Source organism: Xyrauchen texanus, chromosome 41, assembly GCF_025860055.1.
Source record: "Xyrauchen texanus isolate HMW12.3.18 chromosome 41, RBS_HiC_50CHRs, whole genome shotgun sequence".
Taxonomy (NCBI): Eukaryota; Metazoa; Chordata; class Actinopteri; order Cypriniformes; family Catostomidae; genus Xyrauchen; species Xyrauchen texanus.
Window position 1 is genome coordinate 6,684,645 of NC_068316.1, and position 19,482 is coordinate 6,704,126.

At 41.2% G+C, this 19,482-nt stretch overlaps 1 protein-coding gene across 4 annotated transcripts in view; it reads left to right on the forward strand.

The window, feature by feature from the left end:
* The window catches only part of LOC127634255 (RNA-binding Raly-like protein), a 173,686-nt gene that overhangs the window by 36,324 nt on the left and 117,880 nt on the right, over positions 1-19,482 (forward strand). Inside the window, exon 1 of one of the 4 annotated variants that reach the window (XM_052113713.1) lies at positions 8,327-9,956. The exons of the other annotated variants lie outside the window; for them this stretch is intronic. The gene's annotated coding sequence lies outside the window, so the exon portion shown is untranslated. Of the gene's footprint in view, positions 1-8,326; positions 9,957-19,482 lie in introns of those variants that run through there. 4 annotated transcript variants of the gene reach the window in all.

Here is a 19,482-nt window from a genome sequence, read left to right on the forward strand (position 1 = left end):
ACAATTGTATTACTTTAGCAAGTATCAGGTGTTATATGTAGTTTATTACACATTTTAAATAAAAATTAGGTATCGTTTAATTGCTGTAAACAAACATTGAAATTCTGCTATGCTGGGTCTTTGAAAGTTAAATAAAATTAAGCATATTTTGGATCATTCAGATTTTTGGCATTGTGACAAGATTTTCATTGGAATTAAGCAGTTTTTCTCTCAAATTCTCATTCTCACCAGAAATCGCAATGCTTATAAAAAAATGTTCTTTCTTTACGCAAAATGGTTTTCTTCCCCTTTGGATTTTGTTGTCAGTGGTGACTTGACATGTTTTTGTATGAACTGTATCTATGTATGGGACTCTATCTATTTTAGTGTTTTTTTTTTTTTTGTGATATCATGACGTGAAACAGAGCAAATGCACATTTAGGCACTTGCTAAATTATGTGGAATGAGGTATTTTCCATACTGGAGTTGTAATGAGAGGACTGCAAAATACAACATTGTGCCTATCTGTAGAAGTCAGGTCTGATTTTCCTCGTTATTTCCTCCTTTCTGTAGGAATTAATGAGCTCTGAATCCCACGCCTTCTCATTAGCGGGAAATTCAGGCCAACACCAGTAATAGCCGGTTAAATGAGAGCACTGCGGCCTAGACTGGAGATGATTGACAGATGTGTCTGAAACTGTTCTGTTGTATCTGACCATAGGCACTGAAGATCTATTTTTAATGTAAAATAGTTAGAAATGGTGGTGGATCTATCAGCATATAGTGTTTTGCATATAGACTTTTGACAATTGTCATGAAGTCTGGTCCAAACTATTGTGTATTCTAGTCTAGAACAATGCAGTCAGACAGGAAGGGGCTAGCTAATCAACATTTAAAGAGACAGTTCGCTTTTTTATGTGATGTTTAGGGGAGGGTACATATATTAAATACGAGTTCAAATCAGTGACCTGCTCTCATGTTGCACAAAAAATTTGTAGGAAGTTCTTTCTTTTATGGAACACATAAGCAAATGTGTGTAGACATTTTTGTTTCCTGGTGGACGGATGACAACCTGTGCTACCTGGAAATTGAGATGTATATCCAATCAGGATTAAATAAAACCAGTCAGATTGGAGTCTGTGAACGGTCCGAGGGTTTGCTCGCATCTGAGGCTTAGACCAATCAGCATGAGCTACAGAGTTGGTGGTGTGTGTATGTGTGTTTGTTTCCATATTTATGTGTGCAGCTACATACGGTATCAAAGTGGTTAAGGCAACTAGTAGCGCTGTCCTGGGACTCTGGATCTACAGTGACAGATTAATTAAAATGGGGGCCAAAACATGATGGGCCTGCGATTGCTGTCAGATTCTCCAGCACCACTGCATGTGTTCTGATCCACTGTGGTTTCAATAACATGAACAAGCTCATGTGATTAAGCTCTACTTGAGTGGAAGGAACTCAACCCTTCTGTCAGATCAGACTTAGCATTTGAGATCCTCTGACAGGCCTGTTGGGCTTCAGGAGGAGATTTGCCAAAGCAGTTTTTCCTCTTGTATTTCATTTCTCTCAGTTTGGTCTGTCTTGTAGATCAGAACAGACTCTAAAAGGAAGTTTTGAGGAGTAACTAGAACAGATCAGCAGTTTTCAAAATAGTAGCTTTCCCACTAACTTTTTCTAATGAGTAGGAGTGTAGTGTGACAAAACCAACCTAGTCTCATAGAATTAATGTTACAATAACACAATTTATTTGCTGCTTTCTACGTTTGCTGCAGTTTTCTGGTGAAATTAACACTCAAGGCACTACAACAACTGTGCTTTTTATTCACTTTCACACAAATCATGAGTACTATGGCTGTTTCGAAATTTATAAACATTCTAACTGTAATACGTCATTTGAAAAGCGATACATTTTAATGCTTGTATTACAGACCCACCTACATTTACACACTTATTACAATGTGATTAACTTCCACGGTAGCTCACGTGATAGAGTGTGAATTTGAATTTGGACTTTGGAGCAAAAGTGCCAATGAAGCAACAGGATATGACGTTGTTGCTTCGGTAAATGTACTTTTCATGTCAATTGTTTTTTTTTTCTTTCTAATTTGGAATGCCCAATTCCCAATGCGCTGTAAGTCCTCGTGATGGCGTAGTGACTCGCCTGAATCCAGATAGCGGAGGCCCCGTCAGGTCATCCCAGTCTGAGGGTGTGGACAAGGGGAGGGAAACAGAAATAATTAAATGGGGGGTGGGGGTACTACCTGTAACATTGTAGTGCCCCCCCAAAAAACACAAAAATTTAAACGAGAGGGAAAATGCCAACGTGGAGCGGCCATGAGAGAGGGAGAGAGATAAAAAAAAAATAATTACGCCGTAGCTTGTTCCTTGGCCACTCCTCCGCCCTCTAACAGACGACAGCCGCGCCTCTCCGGGCAGATCGAAGGCAGTCATCCAGCCCCTGGTGGACGGAACGCCCCGCCGCGTTCTCGGGGAACAGAAGGGGTCTCCTCCACCCCTGGCAGCGGTTCTCCCACTCTAGGCGGTCGGGAGTGAGCCCCTCCCCGCTCGCGGTCGGCGGTCTCAAACCCCGGTGTGTTTCAGCGGCTGGTAGGCGACTCCTCCGCCCCTGGCAGCGGTCGGATAGGAGCCCCTTCTCCCCTCGCGGTCGGCGGCCGTCTTCCTCTTCCAGGCGGCCGGGTTCCTCGTCCCCTGGCAGATGGCCTCGGCTGCTCCGTTGGGGTGGACGGTAGTGGCGAGAACTCTAATAAGGCGTATCCCTCCTCCTTCCCGGGTTTCGGCACCAGTGTAAAGCAGTCAATGGAAAGTAGGAGGTGGGACCCGGCTTGCCAATATAAATAATAGTTTAATTTCAAACTCAAACAGAAGACAAACACACACACATGACGGACATGTCCGTAAACTATCTCTCTCTCCCGCACAATTCTCCGCAGTCGACCTTTATCCCTCTCGGAGGCTTGATTAGCCTGATAAGGGACCGGGTGTGTAGAATCACGACCCGGCCCCGCCCTCCGCCCTGCCACAGATACATACAATGAGCCATGTGAAAATCATTAGCCTTAATAATGAAGAATTGGAAAGACTGTTTCATTCCAGTGAATCAGTTAAATTTATTTGTTGTATTTAGTGTAAACATATCTGTTCAAATGCTACTTGAAGATGAAGTGTGATATTTTGTCTAAAGTCGTCTTTGCTCAAATCTTTACTCTGTTTGTTTGAGCAGCCTTACATAGCAATATTGGATCAAAAGCATTTAATGGCGCTAGTCTCCACCTTCAACTGTCACCCTAATAGAGACCCACTGCCAGATAAATATTGCAATGATTATTCCAAAAAATATATACTGTGTATGTTGTGTAGTTAGCTACTTTTTGTTAGTAACATGTAGTGAAGCAACTGTAACTTCTTAAAAAGGTGCCGCAGTAGCTTCTCCAGCACTACTGAACAAAAGAGGTCAATTGTAGTGGTAGTGTTTATGTTAATCAAACCACTGATCTAAACCCTGGCCAGGAAATATATACTGAATCTCAGATAAGTGTAGTGGGTCATTGCTTATCTCAACCCCTTATCTGTACTGCAATGTACCCTGACACCAAATAAGAATAGAGTGTGCAGCATTCCTGCCCACAGCAAGGTTCATACTGCCAATCCACTCCACAACAGACACATGGGTCATTTAGTTATACACTTACTCTCACAAGCAGACAGATAGATGAATGTGACACCCACCTTGTATAGAGTTGGTGCAGGGGGAAAAAATTTATCGTCTAACTTACTCTTAGACTCTAACGGATGACACATTTCTTGGAGATTCAGCTAGGTGCTGTCAAAGGAAATGTACTCCACTTTTGGCAGCTGAGGACTGTTAAAACAACCACGTAGTTTAAGTTTTTGAATGGATATGGTGTTCTGAATATGTGTCACTACAGTAACTTGAGCTGAACAATCACAGCTCTGTGTTCACATGGTGTGCTATACAGATGCAATGTAAGAAGTTTCCAGTATGTAAATCTAAAATACTGTGCAAAGTGACACAATCACAGCCAGTAAGAACATATTTTACATTTAATTTTAAAATAATATCTTAAAAAACAATGTTAATGATGATAGACTCAACATTTAAAAAACAGTTGCGACTGTTTTAAACGGTAGGCTAACTGATATATTCAATGAATAAATAGGCTAAAGGGTCCGATATCGATTCTTACAATCCCAAGATCACTGCGAAGTTAAGCACACAGATCCTTTCACTGCTTGTTTATAGTAAAAGTTTGGTTTGATTTGTTCTGTGTAATGTTAGTGCTGTCATTCAATTAAACATTTTTAATTGCAATTAATCACACAATGTTTCATAGTTAATCATGATTAATCACAAATTAATGCACCCGGTAGTGACGTCACTCTGCTTACATCTAATATATAATTTACCATCTATAAATGTAATTTATGTTAACAAATTATACATCTTTTCAAAGGTCTAAGGGTTCAACATTGATATCCGATCTCTGTTTCACGGTAGCAATGCTCCAGAAACAGAAATTTAGTTATTTGTGCCAGGAGTACAAATGAAAACGCAATATCAAAACGGAACTTCATACATTTATTATGAAAACACGATCGCCAGATGAATCCAGTTCAACACACTTGGGTCAATTGTCCATGTCAAGCGTTCATTGAACTTTTTGTCCATAAAAGTGATAAATCTGAGAAATATTGATATATTCTCCATTGTTTACATGAGCTATTGCCTAAAAGAATTACCCTTCGTCATCGTTCTTCAACAAAATATGCAATCTGAGCAGCATTCATGTTGTAAAACTGTATATTATCTTATATATTAGAGTCTCATAAACAAAACGAGCCTGTCTCCAAAGTCTATTTTAAAAAATGGGGCGTAGGTTTATTCATAATAGCCAAGAGGTGCAGTCAGATTTTGTGTCTTGAAAGGCGGAGCCTTAATTTTACTCTGTACGCTTCCAGCGATTTTACAGAGAAAAAAGCTTGCAGGAACCTCATATTTTGTTAGATCACCTTCAAATATTAAACAAAACTTCTTTAGACTTGTGGCTTTGAGAACATTGTATTTCTGGGTTGTCTTGGCACTTTTATGATTGTTTTTTAGATTATAAAAACATATTCAGCACAAAGTATTTCCATTACTGTAAACTTCAGCTTCTCTAACTTTAAAAAATAACAACATATAATAATTCGGAAACTTGGGAAATAAAGCCCAAAGTCTTCTTTCAAAAGATACTTCAACTGTGTCCATACTCTTAAGGGTCCAGTAAATACAGCCATTTAAGTTCAGGTATGTCATTTTCACAGTTTGTGCTCAAAAAGGGTGTGCACATCAACAGGTTAAATTTTACTCTCTATATACTTCCTTTCCTGTCAAAATGCACTTAATAATTAAATATGTAACAATAATGCTTTATTAACACTTTCCAAACAAAGCCTTCCATAGTATGAAGATAGAAATGCATGCACTACAATATCACCAATTCAAGTATCATTCAAAATTCTAAGTCTAAGTTGGAGGTTGACTAATTAAAAGAACTAGTTCTTACATAGGTTGCAGATTCATTGCAATGTGCATTACATTTCTTAAACTCTCATCCTCCACAATATTAATCGGCTGACAGACTGTGTCTATTCGCTTTGCTACAGCAATCGTTCAGCCGCGTTCACGATTCACGTCAGGGCATCAACGCCAGCGTCAAGGGCTGCTTTGAACTCCTCATGAAAAGCGCTTACAAACAACGTCTCGTTCTGCATTTTCATGATAGTTTAGATTTGATGTGCTTCTATGGTAATTAAATTGTGCATTACAGAGGCTGCAAAGTACTTGATTTCTATAACAAGTCCCATCTGGAAATGTTTTGTACAACATATAGCGTTAAGAGTTCCTTTCTCCATAATTTTATCACTGACATGGCTGTTATGTGTGTGTTTGTGTCCAACCAGTATTTTTGATGGTTTCTGCTTTATTATCGGTAAATGCATTAATCGCAGTTTAATAAAATTAACACTTTAAACGAATTAAATTAACCGCACACATTAACGTGTTAACTTGGACAGCTCTAATTATAATCATTGTTAATCATAACATTAAATTATATATAGCCTTTGGTACACATCTTTGGTTTTGTGTCACTGAAGGGGTACTTTATCTAGAGATGCAACTTTGCAGAGAGTTTTAACATGTAGCGTGTTGTGCTTGAAAACCCTCTCTTAAAAGTAGTGTTTCTAAATTCATCCCATGTAAAAAAAAAAAAAAGGAAAAAAAGAAAAGAAAAATCTAAACAAATAAACTAGTCACAATTTGACTCACCTGACAACCAACTAGTTGAATTGTGAGGACCGTCCTGTGCCATTTCTAGTCAGTCCCACATTAGAAACCTTTTACAGGAAGTTGTATCTAGCCAGCATTCAAAGGAGAGTTTCTCTGAAACAAAATAAATTAATAGAATAAATCACAGTAATTAAATTAGCCTGGAAAACTTTTCCTCTAGTGAGCTGTTGGCTGATAATGCAACAGAATACTTGTGTTTGCTCTTTGATGAGAAATGAGTTCAACCTGTCTTCTATAAGAATGAAGATTAAACATCGTAGTTGCTCCTGCTGGGATTCCGCCTACACATATAACAATGCACATAAATGCATTAAAGGCTTTTCTTTAACCGGCTTTTACAAACTTCATCTAATGGGTTTATTCTGCTCCTGTCAATCTCATTAAAACATGAGGAAGTGTTCTCAGGAGGTCATTTAGAGTGAGCACAGACATCATGGATTCGTATGTGACTGTCATTTTGTAGAGCGCATTGAGCGTGCTCAGGAGCGTCACACACCTATTTTTTTGTGAGGGGGCTCCAGTGGCAGTAATAGCTCACTTGGTACCCCAGGTCAGAAAAGACATGGCTACAGAAAAAAACAACTCTTTATTATTATAGTTTTTATTCTTATTTTTTTTAAATTCGTATGTGACTGTGAGGAAGTAATCCTAAACAAATATATATATATATATATTTTTTTTTAAATAAAACATACACAAATTGGCATTTTCGTAGAAAACAGCAGCTTCTATATTTTGTTAATAGTCCTAATATAGTCATACGTTTTAAGCGACATGAGAATGGCTAGATTATGACAGAAATATTAGTTTAAATCAAATAATCTGAGGTAGGCATGACTCGATATGTGAATGGGTGATTTGTGCCACAGAGTTTTAGACAATCACTTTGTTTTCTACCTAAAATTTTCAGAGATACAGTATAAAGGTCACGCGCCTTAGTTTGAAGAGGCATGGCGCTTCGGAGCACTTTCATAAGATTTTAACATTGCAGCAAAACATTACTTTACAGAGTTCTAATGAAAACATGTTCTTGCTGTATTTCCATTGACAAGAATTTGTCACAGTTGTTGGAAAAAAATGTCAGTCACGTCTCTGCTGATGGACAGAGTGGTCCTATCCTCGGAAATGCATATGAATTTTCAAATTGTTTATGCTGTTCCAAATGACTAAAATTGGAAAAAACATTAATAGGTCTCAGGCAGTATCTGTAGAGCGGCAATGACCATTTTCATTTTTTGAAAAATAGATGATACGTATTCTAAGTGAGCCTTTTTGGTTTAATGTAAAATTTGTTATGCTGTGAAAGTGCCACTCCTCAAACAGAATTTTTGAGCTCTGGCTTGATTGCTTCCACAAAATTCATTAGACTTTTGACCCTTTCAGACAGAATTGCGTCCGCAGCGCGGTTTATTTGGGTTTTCTGTCCTTTTTTGTTAATTTCAGGTAGTCTAATGTGCAGAATAACAGATGAAATTGTAGCCGTAGGCTTTTGACAGCGTCATCAAATCACTGACTGCACTGACATGTGAAGATGTTTAATTGGATTCATGGCCTTGAGATATATCTATCTCATGCTTACTAAGTGGAATTTCTTGCATTTATAAGATTATCACAAACGTCGATATACCCAGGAAACAACTGGCCAGACTTAGCAATTTCAGAGCTGCTCAATAATGAAACGCAGCATCCCACATTAAGCTTAAGAGGATTTGAATCTTTAAATGGAAATCAGACTGAGCGCTCCCTTTCATCTTCTAAGAGAAGCCGTAAGTGTAAATATTATTAAAGTGGGAGTAACTGCATCTGTGCCACAAATTATTTTGAGATGCTTTGCACACTATTTTTGCTCATCGCCATCTCCATCATGCCTTCGACAAATCTTGGGTGCTTGCAGAAACGTCATGGCTGTTCAAACTTCAAAAAAGATTTGTATATTTTATAATAAAATTGCATTGTTGTTGGTAAAAAAGAGTGTTTGTTTAAAACACAGAAACTAAAATAATCCATTCACGTCTACGTTTTTTGAGTCGCATCTTCAGAAGATTGTTCATTTCTTCACTTTCATGTCACTCTGAACTCTTCTGACTTTTCTCCACCAGAACAGAAAAAGGAAATATTATTAAAGTAACTATACTTTCCATAACGGGAATGCATGGTCATCACTCGCTGTCAAGTTTACTTGTTATTTTTCGTGGTTTAAAAAAACAAAACATTAATAATCGGTGCTAGATTGGGATTTGAACCCTTGTCCACTTTCATGCTTGACCACTAGACGAACACATCTATCAACCTAATAAACATATTATATTAATTTTATTATAAGGAACTACTACATTTTTGAAAATATATTGAGGTCTGCCACTGGTGCCTCCTCAAAAACAGGTGCATGACCCCCTGGGCTCAGAACCACCTATGTGGTTCTCCTCACATTGTGCTTAATTTTAGTTGTCTGCAAGCTAATTATGATCTGTGAGATTTGATTAGCACAGGAAACAGATTCCGTCCATGTTGGAGCTCTGCCGTTTTCTAGAAGAACCTTATAAGGGAAGCATCAAAAGCTCAGGAAAAAGCCATTTCCCATTCTATGCTGTGACTGACAGCCATAAGTGCTCGCCTGGTGGTTAGGCTGGATTGAGTGGTTTGATTGGGCCCATTGTGTCCCTGTGTGAGGGAGATTGACAAAAATTACACAAACTGCCATTTCCAAATGCCACTTAAAGCTCAGCCTGAGAGCATCTCTGTTTTCATCTGTTTTGTATATAGATTTTTTTTTTACATTTCTGTGCATTTCATCTGTGCTAGCAACATTTAATTTGGACTGAAAATTGTGTGTGTGTGTGTGTGTGTGTGTGTGTGTGTGTGTGTGTGTGTGTGTGTGTGTGTGTGTGTGTGTCCATATGTCCTTCCTGGTGAAAAGACCAGTTTAGACTAGCATGCATTTCCATGCTTACCTGTTTTTTTCTGGTTAGTGCTGGTCCATTGCTGGTTAGCTGCTAGACCAGCAAAATTTGTTCACCAAGAAGGAGGTCTTGCTTGTTGGTCAAGCTTGCATCAGTCAAGCCTGATGTACAATATTTGTTCTGACCTTTACGATTCTTGCTTGTCAGATTGTAAAACAAGATCACTAGAGAACTTGGGCAAAAGCCAAGACAAACTGTGTGACATTAACTGTCACTTATGATAGACTGTGTGATTATACATATTAGCTAACACTTTGGACATGATTGGGAGTGTTGCTGCTGGTGCCTAGCTCAAGTCTGTATTTGTAGCCTGCTAACTTTTTTAGCATCTCTTATCAATCTGTTTTCAGATTTTAATCTTTAATCTCTGCCATTTTTCAGCATGCATCTGTTTTTTTCCATATTATTCTCTTATCGCTATTCAACTGCGTGCATTTTTCCACCTGCATCCACTTTCTATTTTTATCGCGATTAAACTGTGTGCATTTTACCATGCGCACCCATTTTCTCTGTGTTACACGGATTACTGCATCATTCTCCAAGCACCGCTTACAAGAACAACTATAACAACAAACAATTGCGTGAGGGATTCACATCGATCTCAAACTTCGCCGCTCGGGAACAACCAACAACAACAAACAATTGTGGTAAGTCATGGCATCCGCTCATGTTATTGCTTCCTGCATTACATGCCACATGTTTACTATAGCTTCTTCTGTCAGCAGTGAGGGATTTACATGTGATAAATGTAAAGGAATTTGTCAGGCTGACGGAGAAGAATAATGAGTTAGAGAGACATGCATCCTAATGCGAGTGGAGGTCAGTGAGAAAGAGAAGCCGGTAGATACTGTTTCGGATGCGGGTAGTACAGCGAGCAACACACACACTTTTGTTCTGGCTGTAGAGCCCTTGCAGCAGGGCGTTTGGGTGATGTCTTGGTGGTATACTCGCTCAGCAAAGCGAATGTCCATTCGATTCTCCCTACTCAGTGATGCACCAACTGAGATTCATGTTGAAAGTGCCCTGGTTATAGGAGATTCTATTGTAAGGAATGTGGAATTAGAGACTCGAGCCACTATTGTTAAATGCAGTTCAGAGGCTCAGGCATCTGACATCAGTGCTGGCTAATGCAAAATGTAGATTTTCTAAAATTGTTATTCATTTCGGCACTTATGATGTCTAGTCGGAGGTCACAAAAGATAATGTTAAAGAGGTGTGTGAACTTGCAAAAACGATGTCAAACACTGTAATGTGCTCTGGCCCACTCCATGCCTGTCGTGGTGATGAGGTTTATAGTAGATTAGTGTCACTGAATGGATGGATGTCTGAGTGGTGTACGGAGAATAGCATAGGATTTATAGACAATTGGAAGAGTTTTTGGGGTAGACCTGACCTGCTAAAGAGAGATGGACTCCATCCCTCCAGGGAAGGAGCCACTCTCTTCTCTAGTAATTTGTCTCATAGACTTAATAGTGACAGAATTTGACTGACTGGCACCCAGGTCAGGAAGCAGACAAACTAGCTTATCCAAAAGTCTGCTAGCTGCTTTGCGATGCATCACAGGTCTCTTAAACTACAATACATAGTGACTGTAGGAATTTGGGTAGTACAAATGCACACTTTATGGATTAAAGCGTCCGCGTACCTTAACCATAATATGCAAGGAATTTTATAATGGAATTATCCGCGTTCAACCACCATTATAATTAGATTATTTGTCTGAATTAAAATTGTAATGCAACCGCTCATTGTATTGTTGTACTTAATTGCTAATCTAACATAAAACTAACATACACATGTAGACAAACATGAAAAACAGGTTGTGAGTGAACTGTAACTTGAGTAACTTGAATGGAAATGATTTGTACAGAGAAAATGAACTTTATGGAGTCTATAGACAATGTCTTGAGAACCATTGATACTTAATTCAGTCTAACTTGACTTGCAATCGGGTAACTCAAATTATATTAAAGAAAAAGTCTAGAGATGTACTTGCATTTCCTTGCATTGCTTGGTTCTTTGGCTCATTGAAGAAAGTTCTGGTTGTTCTGTAAAGGTTTTGGATCATTAAGGACTGTTAGATCATGGCTGTCAGGTTGTTGTGGGAATGATGAAGCAGGCTTTGAAGCAAGGCCTTCTGCATGTGTGAGTCAAAACTCTCCTTTCTTGGACTCTACATTGTACAGAACGTTAATAGAACCAGAGAAGGGCAAGAGGGTAGAGGATGAAGAGAGCATTTGTTCGAGGTGGGGAGACTTTGTACTGTTCAAGTTGACCGTAATCCAAAGATTAGCCAATCAGAAGAGTCTTTTGCTATGTCACGTGGTCATTTGTCTGTCCCTCCTTCTGAAGGGGGTTAATGTTCCTTTGTCCTGTTTCAAGCTCAAAAAAGTACATTTTAATCGTACATCTTATATTTCTCTGATACAACAGAATACACGTATGTAAAAAATGTATTAACATAAACATTCCAGAAATTCTGAAAAAATGTCAATGATTGTAAACATGATGTGCTTGTCATGAATGGTTACGATTCTAATAAGATAACATGAATAAAACAATATTAAAGATTATAGTCATCAATTTGTCAGTTAGAAAGGTGATCACAGATCATAACAACATCATTTTCAGAATTATTTAGAAAGGTGAGGTATTGTGTACATTTTGGTACAAAAAGGGAGATTCTGTGCATTTTATAGGGTTAAATGAACACGGTGTACTGTGACTTTGTGTGAAATGTTCATGGATTAAGATGAGATGTCCTATAAAGTGTTCAAATGGATCCTTCCAAAGACAGTAAGGTTTGTACAGAGCTTTATTATGTCACACAGGAAATGTCTAATTTTAAGTGTCAAATTGGTTAAATCGAAGGACAAATGAGTGTCTTATCTTTCCATGGGTTTTTCCATGGTGACGGTTCTTTATCTATCTCTTGCCAGTTGAGGGGGTTTCCTAAGGGTGTGTTCGGACAGATCTGCCCTTGGTTCCTTGGCAGTTATATTGGCCAGATGCATGTCTTAGCTAGACTCCTTGGGCCAGCAGAGCAGAGTCCCCCAATGTATGACTCTGACGAATTTCTGTAGTGACTGTTGGCTTGTGTGTACCTTAGCCCCAACAACTTGGAAGTAAATATCCATGTAGATCCTGGATTTAAGTCCTTCAGTGTGGAAATTAATCATTATTCCACCCTTAAGATCCTACAAGACTGTATCACCTAGATAGCATATAGAGACTGTGTCTTTTCCCCAGCACTAAACAGACCAGGTACCAGGTCAGCATATTTGAGCAAACTCATAGAAAATAACCACAACAATCCTAGGTGTTTATTTAGTATTGTGGCTAAATTGGTTAGGATTAAAGCCTCAACTGAACCAGATATTCTGTCGCAGCACAATAGTAATGACATGTATTCCCTGTAATCTCAGAAACTCTTCTTAATATTATTAACTCTTGCTATCTTTAGGACATGTCCTAAGAAACTTTAAAATGGCAGTTATAAAACGTCTAGGTTATGGATGTAACTTCCGTTCCCTGATGGAGGGAATGAGTCTCTCTTGAGCGCTGAATATGCCTCTGATCTATGAAAAAAGTCTAATGGTAATTAGGCAGACAGTATTTGCATACCCTGCTCCCGGACATACGGGCATAAAACCGGGCAAATACGTTGAGTTCATTCAGGATTTTTCAGAGGAGCTGGAAATGGTCCGGCCACTACAGTGGCTCGGCTCAGCATCGTGGCCGTGAGGACACATCGTCTCGTTCCCTCCATCAGGGAACGGAGGTTACATCCGTAACCTAGACGTTCCCCGTCTGTCGCTCACTTAGACATTGTGTCGAAGAAGCGACAACAGGGGTCCGATTCAAATCACGCCATGCGCTGAGCCGTGTACGTGTACTGCTGACACAAGAGCGGGCAAGTATTTCACGTGCAAAGGCGACCAGTTGTGTCAGACTGCACGTACCCTTACCCAATGCCCCATAAAAAGTTGTCGGAATCCTTTTGGTTACCCTAAGCAGGGGAACAAGGTGATGCTTGCAAACCTGGGAACAGCACGATGACCGGAGGTCAGCTGGAACTCTCTAAGGGAGATGCGGGTCCACTTGCAAGGGGACTGTACCGTGGAAGATACACACAGGAGGAGTCCACGCAGGAGTCCCGACCTGTGGAGCACCTATTCCTGGGTGTGATAGGCTAATGAAAAAATGAATTAATGCGTTCGTGACCTCAAGACTTGTTTATTGTAATGCATTACTGGGAGGTATCCAGCAAGTTCAATAAATTAACTTCAATTGGTTTAAAAGGCAGCAGCCAGAGTGCTGACTAGATCCAAGAAATATGATAATATTAGCCCCATTTGATCATCGTTGCATTGGCTACCTGATAAATTTAATATTCATTTTTTGTTAACTACATACAAAACTTTCAATGGTATAGCTCCGCAGTACTTAAGTGACCGTCTGCCATGCTATATTCCATCACATTCATTACGATCGCAAAATTCTGGCCTGTTAATAGTTCCTAGAATATTAAAAGGTAGATCACTTTCCTATTTTGAACTATGGAATAGTCTCCTTCACACTGTACAGGATGCCGACACACTCACTCTGAGTTTAAGTCTAGACTAAAGACTCGTCTATTTAGCAAGGCATACACCTAATTTATCCATCAACTCACAGTTAGACTGCTTTAGTTAGGTCTGCCGGAACCGGAAACATTTATCATGATCTATAACTCTGCAAAGAATTTAATGGCATCTAAACTAATATTATTCTATTTGTATCCCTCTCTCAACCTCTGGATTCCTTTCCCAAGGTCACCAGATCTGGCCAGATCCAGCTCTGTTCCTGCTTATTGTCGGACTCCACTGCTATGTGTCTCTGAATGTTGACTAAATGCAGCCAGTGCCAGCCAGGCATCAATTCTGTCTATTACAATAAACTTCATAGGATGAACTGATACCAACTTCAACCATAAGACATGGGATACTTCATATGCCACTGCCTTGGACTTAGTATAGACCTCACTGAAATGACTGGCCGGTTGAACTGCGATGCACATCTCTGCCTGCATCACCTCGGTCTAATGATGGACTATACTCCTGAAATGGAATGCATAGACTATCAATTAATTGCCAACAAAACCCTTCATCAGCCAACTAACAAAGTCGCATGCATCTATGTAAATATTTGCAGTTAATGCAGGATGGATTTCAAAGACATTAGTCATTAATCTTACAGTTCAAACAAAAGCTTGTTTAAACACTGGACCTTAAAACTTATGTTGCCAGTTAACAAAGTAAATATATTGACACTGAACCACGTTTTAGAAAGGCTTTATTATTTTCTATTAATTCAGTCAATTGTTTAAATTTCCTTTAAGACCTTCAATGCTCTGAACTGAATGGTTAAACAAATTACGGGTGATAATTTAGTATCACCCAACCTAGATTACACTATTCAGTGTAGGAACTCAAACTGAATAGTTAACAAGACAATATCTTTACAGAAATACCAGTAAAGCCTTATAAAGTGTCAATTTCTTGAATTACAAATTATTACACATGTTAGGGCACACTTTCGGGGTGAAACAATACACTTTGAAAGCAGACAAACACGAGCAGTAGTGGCACCCTACACAAACACAAAACCACATGTCAGCATTTTCATCATGGGCATTCAAGCTCCATTTCACGAAAATCTAAGATAACATACACATGATAATGCTCCTCATCCACATTTGTTTAGCTCATACACACTACATCAACAACTTACCGAACTCTTTTATAAAGACTTCGTAATGCTGGTCACGTGCATCGATCAAATATATCCGGTCATCTCGAACTCTAACCACAAAATACACATTATACACACCGGATAAAACGAACACAGCCTATTACACCAGATCAAATGATGATTATTATCTTTACTCACCTAGAACATCGATTAAATCAAGGATGATAATCACTCGACACACAACTGAACTAGTCTCTCATGCACTGCTTTAGCTGTCTTTCTCTGTATCGCGCTATTAACACGTCATCAACAGGGACCGCTTTTCTAAAAGGGAAGTACTCGCTTTCTTTCTTATAAGTTCAAATACCACCCGGCTACATTCTCCCCTGCTGACATGTCAACGCCCTCGGTGACAGCGTAAGACTGTCTCAGCTCTTTAACTGCTTCTCGGAAGAATATGGTACCCAGATTAGCTATCATTTGAGAAACAGCATTATGATTTAGGGCTGATCTAGGCTCATGGTGTAGATTTGAATGTTGACCCACATTAGATCTGGTACTCCTTCGAAGTGTGGGCAAACTAGAAACCCCATCTTCCTCCTGAAACCCTTCCCCAAGTTCTATTCCAGCCGGAACCTCGGGATCACATGAAGAAACCTCTGGAGCTTTCACCTCATTTTCAGCTTCAGTTTCAGTCCGTACCAGACTTTCAACCACACTTGGGCCAGTACATTCCAAAAGCACTACACCCTCCTCTAAACTCTCATCATCCACATCCCCTGTTGAAGCCTCATCCACTTCCACATTAGGCTCAACATTCCCCTTGCGGGCCACTGGAGTAGAGACATGCACACAAGGTCTGAGATCCACCCGATTCACTCTTTTGATGGGCCCTCCCTCCACAGGCTCCACCGTATAAGTGGTCCCTTGAATCTCTATCACCCGGTATTGGGTCGAATGCCAAGCGTCCTGGATTTTATTCCTTCCCAGGGGTCGATTCCTCAGGTATACGATCTGGCCAACCTCAATGGATGGACAATACACTTTATCCTGAGAATGCTTAATTCGCTCTGCTGCTTTTTTCTCAGCATAGACCTTGGCACGTTCATGAGCCTCCTTCAGCCGTCTCTGATGCACCACTAACCAGTCATGAGTAGGTTTTGCCCCTGATTCTCGTCCCACAAGTGCATCCACAGGCAAATGAGGCTCCACACCGAACAACAGATAGAAAGGAGAATACCCTGTTGTCGAATGCGGGGTAACATTATACGCATAGACCAGCTCGGCTAGATGTTCAGGCCACCGTCTTTTGGTCTCAGGAGGAAGTGTTCGCAGCAGCTCATGTAGAGTGCGATTAAAACGCTCGCACTGGGCGTTTCCAGTCGGATGATAGGGAGTGGTACGGCTTTTCTTAACCCCATACAGCTTGCACAATTCTGCGATTACCTCGCTTTCAAAATTGCGCCCCTGGTCTGCATGTAGCCGTTCTGGGACTCCGAATTTCATGAACCACTCCCTCAGGAGAACTTTAGCTGTGGTGTCAGCTTTCTGGTCCCGCGTTACGAAAGCTTGCGTGAACTTCGTGAACACATCAGTGACAACTAAGACGTTCTCCCTTCCATCAGTGGCTGGCTCCAATAAAGTGAAATCTACGGCCACCACCTCTAAAGGTCGGCTAGCAAGGAATGATTTCATGGGTGGGTGTACTTTAGGCTGAGGCATTTTAGTGAGAACACAAGCTGACAGTTCTTTATCCACTGCTCAACATCCCCATACATTCCCACCCAGTAACATCTTGGCCTCAGCAGTTGCAGTGTCCTTTCAATTCCCTGATGCCCCATACCAGCATGCACGGCCTCAAGCACCTGGGTTTTCAAGCAGGTGGGGACTACCAGTTGGAAGCACTCTCCATGACGCACATCCTCCACAACACGGTACAACAATCCCACCTTTTCCCTTAGTCGGCTCCACTGCTTCAGTAATGATCGTACGGATTTTGATAGGGTTTTAACTTCCAAGCCTGCAGGTTTACGTTTCTGGTCCCAAAAGATCCTGAACTCCTTCAGCACTGGATCTTGAGTCTGAAACGTGGCCAACTGCTCTTTAGAATAACCAGGCCAAATAGCAGTACTCCCCTTTTCCTCAGTGCTCGCCAGCACACGCGTTTCCACGGCGCGCATTTGATGGACCTCGTACCTCTCTATTCCAGCTTGAATCAATTCAACGTTCAGAGCAGTCCCACGTTGTGCCAGGCTACAAATAGTCACACAGTCATCATACTCGGCATCTTCCTTGTCTACCACGGGCTCCCCTGCCAAGGGCTGCCTAGACAATGCATCCGCGGCTTGATTACACCGACCAGGTCGGTATTGGACATCAAAGTCAAATGCCGCTAACTGTGCCACCCATCTCTGTTCTAGGGCTCCTAATTTGGCAGTGTTTAGGTGACATAGTGGATTATTATCCGTGATCACGGTAAATTTAGAACCCAGCAAGTAGCCCCTGAATTTGTCAGTTACTGCCCACTTGAGACTCAGCAGCTCCAACTTCATGCTGCTATAATTTTTGTCATTCCTTTCAGCATTCCGCAATCTTCGGCTTGCATAAGAGATCACTCTTTTCTTTCCCTCTTGCTGCTGTAGAAGAACGGCTCCTAAGCCCTGATTGCTTGCGTCAGTCTCAAGGATAAATGGGGCAGAGAAATCAGCAAATCCGAGCACGGGCGCACTAGTTAGTTTCTCCTTCAAAACATCAAAGGATGCCTGACACTCAGGACTCCAACCATTGATAACCTTTTGATTAACTTTTGCCGGAGGTCCCTCGTTTAGACACTGGTTGACTAAATCATGCAGCGGCCCTGCGATTTTTGAGAAGCCAGGGACAAATCTCCTGTAGTACCCGCAGAAACCGAGGAATGACCTCAGAGCTTTCAGAGTAGTAGGTACCGCCCACTGCTTCACAGCAGAGATCTTGTTAGGGTCGGTGGCTATACCCTCAGGGGATATCTGATGTCCCAAAAACGTCACTGTAGACTGTAGGAAGTGACATTTCCCTACTTTGACTTTAAGTCCGGTCTCCTGCAGCCTTAACAACACAGTCCGCAACCTCTCCAAATGCTCGGAAACGTTTTTGAGAACACCAAGATGTCGTCCAAATATACGAGCATAATCTGAAAAATTAGATCACTCATGGTGGTTTGCATTAATCTTTGGAAAGTGGCGGGCCCATTGCACACCCCCATCGGCATTCTCAGATGTTCGTACAGCCCAAATGGTGTGGTAAAGGCTGTCTTAGGCCGATCCTTTTCTGCAACAGCCACCTGGTGATACCCACTGGCCAGGTCGATGCTTGAGAAAAACTGGGCACCTCTTAACACATCGAAACTCTCATCCACTCGTGGCAGTGGGAAAGCATCCCGTTTGGTTTTCAGATTTAGCTTGCGGTAGTCCACGCACAACCTAATACTACCGTCGGTCTTTCTCACCAGCACCACTGGAGATGCATAGGCGCTTGAACTCTCCTGGATAACACCCTTTCTTAATAGCTGCGCTATGTGTTCCCTGACCTCTTTGTACTGGTTTGGCGGAACTCTGCGATATGGCAGGTTGATCGGTACATCATCCACCAGGTTAATCTCATGTTGTACTCTGTCTGTAAATCCGAGCTCCTCATCCCCTATGGCAAACACATCGGCATATTCGGCGAGTAATGCTTTCAACTCAGCTTGCTGCTCCACCGTACCTCCAATGTCCAGCTGGGATATCACTTTAGACCACTGCTCTTGTCTTGATGGTGATTTAGCCCCCATGGAGATCTCTTCTGCATTCGCAGAAATCCGTTGGAATGTTACCTCGTGTCCTGGGTCATTATCCACTAAATTCACTTTCGACAAAACTCCAATCGCGAGTCCTAGGGTGCAACCACACATCTTCACCAGACAGGTTAATAACTTGGACTGAGCCCTCGTAATGGCGTGAGCTTAACACAGTCGGCATAACCAGCACACCTCCTGGCAACGCTAAATGTGCTGGCTCTAACAGCCACTCGCTTTCACCTTTCGCACTCACCGACCAACCTTTTGCCATTACTGTCGATATAGAGCCCGCTGGCACATGCACCATACTTCTCCCTGCTAAACGGGCCACCCGACTCTTAGGAACATCACAGGTCTGTGCTTGCTGGAACACGTTCCTCCAATCAGTCTCTAGCCCCCCTTCCAATGGAGCCTCGAATTCAGACTGCACTATCTGCCGGCACTGACTAATGATGTTCATCCCCACAATACAGGAAACAACTTTTGAGGAGAGCGGAGGATCCTTTACTACTAAGAAACCGCAATTTGGAATTTTCCTGCCCATCGTCTCTACCTCTAACTCGAGATATCCTAAGTACGGGATGTCCAGCCCATTTGCGGCAGTAAGCTTGAGCCATCCAGCAGTC